The following is a 9,132-nucleotide window of genomic DNA, read 5'->3' as shown; positions in this document are numbered from 1 at the left end:
AAGTGGTCATAAAGGGCAGGTCATGAGATGAGAAACACAGGTAGCTGCAACAGATTGACCGTTATATCCAGGAATTTGTTGTAACTCATCATTTCCAATATCGATGACAGTGCAGTAACCTAACTGGTTGGACTCAGTTTTAAAATCGTTCCCTTTTCTGTGCTGGAGAAATGGCTTAGTGGCCAAGGCATTTGCTTGCAAAGCCTATGGACCCAGGTTCAATTCCCTAGTACCCACATAAGCCTATGATATTCTAGAGTTTTTCCTAATTGAAATTGTATGGGGTTTGTCTTAAAGGCAGTCGTGGGCAGGCTAAAAGTCCCACCATTTAAATTTTATTTTATTTTATTTATTTATTTGTCGAAGATAGGGTTTCACTCTAGCTCAGGCTGACCTGGAATTCACTATGTAGTCTCAGGGTGGCCTCAAACTCATGGCAATCCTCTACCTCTGCCTCCCCAGTGCTGGGATTAAAGTTGTGTACCACCACGCCTGGCTTAAATTTTATTTTTATGCTGAGAGAATTATTAAACCTGATATTATTTAAAACAGAGTAGCCCCACTATCTATCAGTTCCTTTGTTTTCTTTTGGTTAATAATCATCTCTATTCCTCCTAAGGTGTTAATGCAGAGAAAAGGAAAAACTCTCTATTCCCTCGGAGCAGCCTTAATCAAGCTTTGTGCTTTTTAAAGGTCTCTCTCAGAAGCTTACCCCTTAAGCTTGCCCATTTCAGTTTCTTACACACCCTTGTAAAATGCTCAAGCCTTTTGTAATAGTTACAAATAACACTGTTCCTGTCAGGCTAGGAGTTAGTAGGTCTGTGTCTGGGAGCTTAACTGTTTCAATTTTAAGCTTATAATTTTGGTAATTATATCACTTATTTTTGTATAATAGTGCTTAAAGGGCTGGAGAGATGGCTTAGTGGTTAAGTGCTTGCCTGTGAAGCCTAAGGACCCTGGCTTGAGGCTGGATGCCCCAAGACCCACGTTAGCCAGGTGCACAAAGGGGCGCATGCGTCTGGAGTTCATTTGCAGGGGCTGGAGGCTGTGGTTCGCCCATTTTCTCTCTCTTTCTCTCTACCTCTCTCTCTCCCTCTTTCTCTCTTTCTGTCACTCTCAAATAAATAAATAACAATAAAACAATTTTTAAAAAAAAATAGTGCTTAAAGTTGGTCTGCTAAGGTAAGCAGGGCATCTGTGGAGATACGACCTATGCTGTATTATTCCATTTGACCACAGTAGCAAATTCATTTTCTATGGATGGAACATTTAATAAGATATCACTTTTGTGACCCTCAAAGTTCTCAGGGGAAATTACTGAGTGCTATTTAATTTTTTTTAAGGATATAAAAATTGCTCAGTTATTAATGATGCTTGTTTGTAAAAGCTGACTTCCTGGGTTTACTTCCCTAGTACCAATGTAAAGCCAGATGCACAAAAAGGTACATACATCTGGAGTTAATTTACAGGGACATACAAGGTCCTAGTACACCCTTTCTCTCTCTATCTCTCTCTCTTTCCTTGCAAACAAATAATTTAAAAAATATAAAAATACTTTTTTTCAAATCTGACATAGAGGTCAGGTACAGCTTCCCCAGGCCTTATAATTACTAAGAGGTTTTTTTAAACATTTATTTATTTATTTGAGAGTGAGAGAGAGAGAATGGGCACACCAGAGCCTCCTGCCACTGTAAACGAACTCCAGATGCATGCTCCCCTTCTGCATCTGACCTACGTGGGTCTTGGAGAGTTGAACCCAAGTCCTTTGGCTTTGCAGGCAACTGCCTTAACTGCTAAGCCATCTCTCCAGACCCCTCCTAAGAGTTTTGATATCATAGCACAAAGGTGGTTTCCTAGCTCACAACAGGCATTTTTGGCAATCTGTTTTATTATTGTTATTAAGCATCTATTTTATTAAGTTCTCAGGGGAGTTCTTCCATTCATCTGCTTTGCTTCCTGAAGTCAGTAACTTAATTAATTGATATAAGTCAGAAAACCCTAGCTCATATACCAATAGATGTTAGAATCTCAAAGCTACCACCCCCTCTGAGTTGGCCGAACCTGAGGTCTTTAAAAGGCTCACTGGCTTGAATTGGGGATCTAGCCAGCCTGTTTCCTTCCCTGAGCACTGGCCCTCATCCCCACAAGTCCTTCTCCCACTGAGCAAGTCTGCCACACCCCAAGGGCATAGACATAAAAGGCCACATGCCAATTCCTGCTCTCTCTTCTCTGCACTCTTTCCTGACACAAGATATTTTTCTGTATTTTTTATGTCTCTACCTTAAGCTATTTTTGGTTTTCTTTAATATAAGCACCTCTCTCACTTTCTTGCCACCTCTCACCTCTGATCTGCCCACACACACACAGACACATACACCTGACTTTCTTTAAATCCCATTCCAAGTTTGTATAACATCCACATGCTCTGGTAATGAGCAGAAGCTTGCTGAGACTTTTTTAATATTTTGTTTATTTATTCCTTCATTCCTTCATTTATTTGAGAGAGAGAAGGAGGCAGAGAGAGTGAGAGAAAGAGGGAGAGAGAATAGGCAGGCCAGGGCCTCCAGCCACTGCAAATGAACTCCAGATGCATATGTCACCTTGTGTAGCTGACTTTATGTGTATATTGGGGAATCAAACCCAGGTCCTTAGGCCTTGCAGGCAAGTGATTTAACCACTGAGCACTCTCTCCAGCCCTTGCTGAGACTTTTGGGCTACTGTGAGATATCTTCTGCTTTTCTTTCTTTGGCAGCACCACCAATCAAGCAATTAACATGACCCTGTGTGCTGGCAGCTATATGCTTTCCTCTCCTGCCTTTCCCACCTTGCTCATCCCACCTCCTTCTTAAGCTGCAAATAAACTCCATAATGTCCAAAAACCCATGCTATAATAGAGTGACCTTGATTTTGCCAGTTAATATTAAGGGTTTGGGGAGAGGTTGAAAAGGAATAATAATTAGTTAAGTCAAGGAAAGAAGGGTCCCCCACTGTCCTTAAGGATTATTTCATTTCTCTAATCATATCTAATTTAGCATCTATAGTTATCATAAATGTAATTTTATATGGCTCTTACTGGCAATAATTAGATCCTTTATTATTCAGAGGCTGGCTGGAAGGTAAGAACATTGGAGTTCTACGGAAATTATAAAAACAAACCATAGAAATGAGCTATAAGAATAAAATATGGTAAAGAACTTTAGGGATATTTCTTATGAACCTTACAAATAATCATTCTGAGAATATTGCTGTGAGATACTTTTTCTGCTAAGTTTCTGTCTTGTAACTTTCCCTGAGGTTAACCATGCAATCCACCTGCTTACGGCAATGTTCTAGGTTTCCTCTGCCTTGGTTTACCTTTGGTCTGAACATAGATGATCAGTATTGATAAGGAATATTTAGAGATGCTGATTGACTTTAAGCTATGATCTTTGTCCTACTTTCTCAGTGACCTGGTTGCACACCTGATGTAGAAGCAGTGTGCATGAGTGAAATTTGCTAACCATGTTGAATACAACATTTTTGCATAAAATCAACTTTTCATAGAACTACCACATATTTATTGAAGGCAAAAGGTAGGTTTAGTATGATTGCTTTTGTGAGAAGAATGTGTGTTCTGAATCAGCAGAGTCTGACAGGTCATGTTCCTAAATCCCTTCCTTTGAAAAATGTTTTTTAAAGCATTCAGAGGGGCTGGAGAGATGGTTCAGTTAAGGCACTTGCCTGCAAAACCTAATGACCCTGGCTCAATGTCCCAGTATCTACATAAAGCCAGATGCACAATGTGGCACATACATATGGAGTTCATTTGCAGCTGAAAGTGGCCCTGGTATGCCCATTCATATTCTTTCTTTCTTTCTCTCTCTCTCTCTCTCCCTTATCTTCTGTATCCCCCTGCTTGCAAATAAGTAAATAAAAATATTCATAGGGAGCTGGAGAGATGGCTTAGCAGTTAAAGCAATTGCCTGCAAAGCCTAAGGACCCATGTTCAGCTCTCAAGATCCCACATAAGCCAGGTGCACAAGGGAAAGGCAAGTGTCACACATGTATTAAGTGGCACAAGCATCTGGAGTTAGATTTCAGTGGATAAGGCCCTGGTAGGCCAATCCTTTCTCTCTCAAATAACTTTGCAAGCAAGTGCCTTAACAGCTAAGCCATCTCTCCAGTCCCTTGGTTATCTTTTTGTCTTATTGATGGATCTTGGTTCTCCTCCATTTTTTGTAGCTTCTGTAAAACAAAACAGATTCTCCAACCAAGAGTGAGAGTAACTTGAGTTAAAGGGGATATGCAAAGTTATTTGAGAGGCATTTTGATGTTAAAGCCAAGTCTTAATCTCCAAAGAGAAATGGGGGCTTCTCTCCGAAGTCTATGAGTTTCCTGACCATGGCATTCTGACTTTGCTTCTGGAACCAGATATGAGTTTCTCTCCAACTGAGCAGATCTCATGTCCAATCAGAAAACTGTTGATTACCTTCAGAAGCAATTTGCCACTATTGTACAAGTATGTACTTCTTGTCCAACTGGTTGGCTTTGTAGTCTATAGAGTCCCCTGCTTATTTGTGCTATTTTGTTGTTGTTTTTGTTTTGTTTTGTTTTGTTTTGAATTTTGGAGGTGGAGTCTTACCCTAGCCCAGGCTGACCTGGAATTCACTGTGTAGTCTTAGAGTGGCCTCAAACTCACAGCAATCCTTTTGCTTCTGCCTCCCAAGTGCTGAGATTAAAGGCATGCACCACCACACCTGGCTTATTCATGCTATTGGTGACTGTTGTCCTCCAGCAGCTCCAATGGGGCTTTCTAGCACTATAAGGACTAGCCAGGAAGGAGCTAGTTTCCCTTTTGGTTCCAGCATTGTATTCCAATGTCCTGTGACAACAGCCTGTGGTATCTTCAGCTATAGGGTCTTACCTTCTAGTGCTGGCAAGTAATCAAGTGTTTTAGCAATAGTCTGCATTGTTTTGGGGACCTCAGGGATCTCCCTGGCCAGGCAATACAAATCTGCAGCTGGGATTTACTGGCTAGAGTCCATGAATTTAAGGTTAAGACTTTTCCACCTTTTGTCTGGTTCCTCCTCCTCCTGTATTGGTGGCTATATCTTGCAGAATTCTAGCCAGAAGGAGGGTTTCTATGAACCTGACTCATGTTGTTTAAACTGTTGTGTAATTCCCTCCCCACCGTCCCTACTCTCTACCCCTCCAAGCCCCTTCCACCCCCTATATTCTGTCCCCCCTTCTGTTGATCACTTTGATTGTCTTTGATTTCACTAAGCCATCTATGGAGTACTGTTTCCCAGCACAGAATAAACATTCACACTCCAAAAAATGGCATTGGGCATAGCAAAGAAATATTTAACAATATTTCACTAGTACAAGATTTAACCAGCAAACATCAACTCTGTAGCTTCAACTCCAACAACTCTAACCAGTGCTGAGCCTCCAAATCAATTTTAACCAGTGATTAGTCTCTAGAGTTCCAGTTCTGCCCCTCCAGCTAGGATACTCACAGTCCTAGAAAACTTCATAAGGTGCCAACAGCTCTCCCTGGTAGCCATCTCATAGTCCTGGCATCTTCATTGGGTCTCAGCTACACCCTATGATTATCCTTATGGCTCCATTGGGTCTCCACTCAAGTAATCCAACAAGCCTGCTTCACACTGCCCATGGCCATTTTCAGAATACAAAACCATGTGGCTGTTATTGACACTCTCTTTCCTATATTTGTTATACTCCATAATACCAGGTGAGCTACCAATTTGTTTATCCAGGGGGGAATAAAGCAGACATTGAAGAACAGGGCACTCCTTCAGTATTCAGGCCCCTTCAAAAGACTGCATTCTTCCTGTTGTCCCAATGCAAGTCAGCTGGACCAAATATTTCATTTCTGTGCCATAATCCATCTGCTCACACCAGTCCATTTCTATGCAATGCAGCCCTGCACAAGTTCTCATGACACAGGCATAACAGCAAGCCTCTCACACAAACTGCTTCTAGCCCAGTCTAGGCAAAGCTCTTTCTTCTCATAAGCCAAACCTTACAGTCCATAGTTCTTAACTGCATTCAGGTCTTTCAACTCTGACCAGAATAGCCCATCAAGCTGTACTTACAACACTATAAGGCATCTCTTAGGCCAAAGTTTTCAAATCCTTCCATGTTTCTCTTGCAAATCAGCTTCAAAAGGCCAAAGCCACACAGTCAACTTTCTAGCACCAACGATCTTTGGTACCAACTGTTGCAGTCAAGTTCACTTTGCTGGCAGAAATACCCAACCAAGAGCAGCTTGTGGGGGAAAAAGGGTTTATTTTGGCTTACTGACTCAAGGGAAAGATCCATGATGGCAGGGAAAAACAATGACAAGAGCAGAAGGTGGAAATCACCTCCTGGCCAACATCAAGTGGATAATAGCAACAGGTGAGTGTGCCAAACACTGGCAAGAGGAAACTAGCTATAACACTCATAAACATATCCCCCAAAATACACTGCCTCCAGGAGAATTCAATTCCCAAATTGCCATCATCTGGAGACCTAGCATTTCAACCACCTAATTTTATGGGTGACATCTGAATCAAACCACCACAGGAAGGCAAACAGATTATAAGAGCCACAGGGTGGAAAGGAATATCCTGAGGCAATGTCATCCCCACTGATTGATGCATCCATAATTCTATGGTGAATACCAACAACTCCACCAAGGAGGACTCTCAGTGGCACGGAGGCAGGGAAGAGGAGATCTAAGAGGATAACAGAGGGGAATAGGACCAACACCCTATTTGTTCATATAATAATATTCATAATAATTATTTTAAAAAGAAAGATGCTCTGGGGCTGGAGGAGATGGCTTAGCAGTTAAGGCATTTTTCTGCAAAGCTATATTTATATTTATATATGTATGGTTTTATATATATATATGTATATATATATATATATATTTATTTATTTATATTTATATTTATATTTATATGGTTATATTCCCCAGTACCCACATAAGCCAGATGCACAAGGAGGCACATGCATCTGGAGTTCACTTGCAGTAGCTGCAGGTCCTGGTGCACCCATTCTCTCTCTCTACCTCTTTCTCTTTCTCAAATAACTAAATAAAATACATTTTTTAAAAAAGATGCTCTGTGTTTCCTCAAATGCAGGGTGTGGAAATTCAAATGGGAAAGTGTAAATTATGGCTCTATATACTCAGGTGTCTTATTAAAATTAAATTTCTGCCAGGCATGGTGGTGTACACCTTTAATCCTAACACTCAAGAGTGAGAGATAAGAGGATCTCTCTGAGTTCAAGGCCACCCTGAGACTACATAGTAAATTTCAGGTCAGCCTGAGCTAGAGTGAGACCCTACCTCAAAAAGCCAAAAAATAAAAAATAAATTAAATTTGTAACATGGGTCCCTGAAGCTGGAGGAGCTATCACTGGGTGTGAATCCTGGGCTCTAGACCTAGATGTATCTGGGGGCAGATCTTCATTCCAGCCCACAGGCATGTACAGAGCAATCTGAGTTTTGGTGGTTTTCTGCTTGCTTGTTCTGCTAGTTATTGGTGATATTTCTCTGCTTCCATCTATGGAAGTAGACAGCTTCTTCCAACATTGAAGGAATTTGCCCTAGATTTCTAAGCTGAAATAAATCCCTTCCTCCAACTGTGTCTGGTTGGATGTTGCTGCAGTCAGGTTCACATTGCTGGTAGAAATCACCCAACCAAGAACAGGTTGTGGGAGGAAAGAGGTTTATTTTGCTTACAGGTTCGAGGGGAGGCTCTATGATGGCAGGGAAACAATAACATGAGCAGAAGGTGGACATCACCCCTGGGCCAACATCAGGTGGACAACAGGAACAGGATAGTGTGGCAAACACTAGCAATGGGGAGCTGGCTACAACACTCATAAGCCTGCCCCCAACAATACATTGCCTCCATCACCTGGGGAATGTAGCGTCCAGAACACTTAAATTTATGGGGGACAACTGAATCAAACCACCACAGATGTTGTCTCACAAATGGGAGAATCAGAAAGTAAGGGTATACAAGGTTTAACATGAGATTCCCCTATCTTTTTCTGATTCTCCCATTCCTTTTAAAATTTTTTATTTTATTTTATTTGAGAGAAAGAGATAGATAAACAAGTGAGAGGGAGCAAGAGAGAGAGAGAATGGGCATACCAGGGCCTTCAGCTGCTGCAAACGAACTCCAGACACATGCACCATCTTGTGCATCTGGCTTACATGGGTTCTGGGAAATTGAACCTTTGGCTTTGCAGGCAAGCGCCTTGTGGTGGTTTGATTCAGGTTTCCCCCATAAACTTAGGGTTTCTAAATATAGGTTCTCTGCTGTATTAGTCAGGGTTCTCTAGAGGAACAGAACTGCTAGAATGAATTATTTTTAAAAAAGGGATTTATTGGATCAGCTTACAGTAGTCCAATAGCAGTTGCAGGCCCGAGAATCACTGAACCGGTAGCTGCTCAGTCCACATGGCCAGATGCCTCAGCAGTCCCGACCCAAAACTGCAGATGGTGCCAGAAAGCCTGGAGGCTTTCTGTGGAGCCACTGGGTTTCGATCCACATGGGTCTTCAGTTGATGCTGGTCTTTAATCCACACTGGTCTTCAATCCATGCTGGAAGGTAGCGAGCAGCTCCGGCAGCCAAGTGGAAAGAAGGAAGGAAGGAAGGAGCTCTTTTTACCCAGAGCATTCTAATATCAAGTCCCCCTCTGAGTGGGGCCACCCACTCTGGAGGAAGGACTTCCTTATTTAGTTGATCCTTTCTAGAAACAACCTCCAAGTCTCACCCAAAAGGGATTTCTGTGGATTACTAAACAGATCAAGTTGACAACACCTTAACTATTACACCTACTGATGGAGATTTGGGAATTAATGCCTCCTGGAGGGAGTATATTGTTAGGGGCAGGCTTATAGGTGTTACAGCCAGTTTCCCCTTGCCAGTGTATGACACCCTCTCCTATTACTGTTGTCCACCTTATGTGTGCCAGGGGGTGATGTCCACCCTTTGCTCATGTCATTGTTTTCCATGACATCCTGGAGCTTCCCCCTCAAGCCTATAAGCCAAAATAAATCTTTTCCCACAAGCTGCTCTTGGTTGGGTGATTTCTACCAGCAATGTGAACCCAACCACAACAGTACAG

The sequence above is a fragment of the Jaculus jaculus genome, chromosome 3 (assembly GCF_020740685.1).
Source record: "Jaculus jaculus isolate mJacJac1 chromosome 3, mJacJac1.mat.Y.cur, whole genome shotgun sequence".
In the NCBI taxonomy this organism is placed as follows: Eukaryota; Metazoa; Chordata; class Mammalia; order Rodentia; family Dipodidae; genus Jaculus; species Jaculus jaculus.
Note: the sequence above shows the minus strand (reverse complement) of the source record.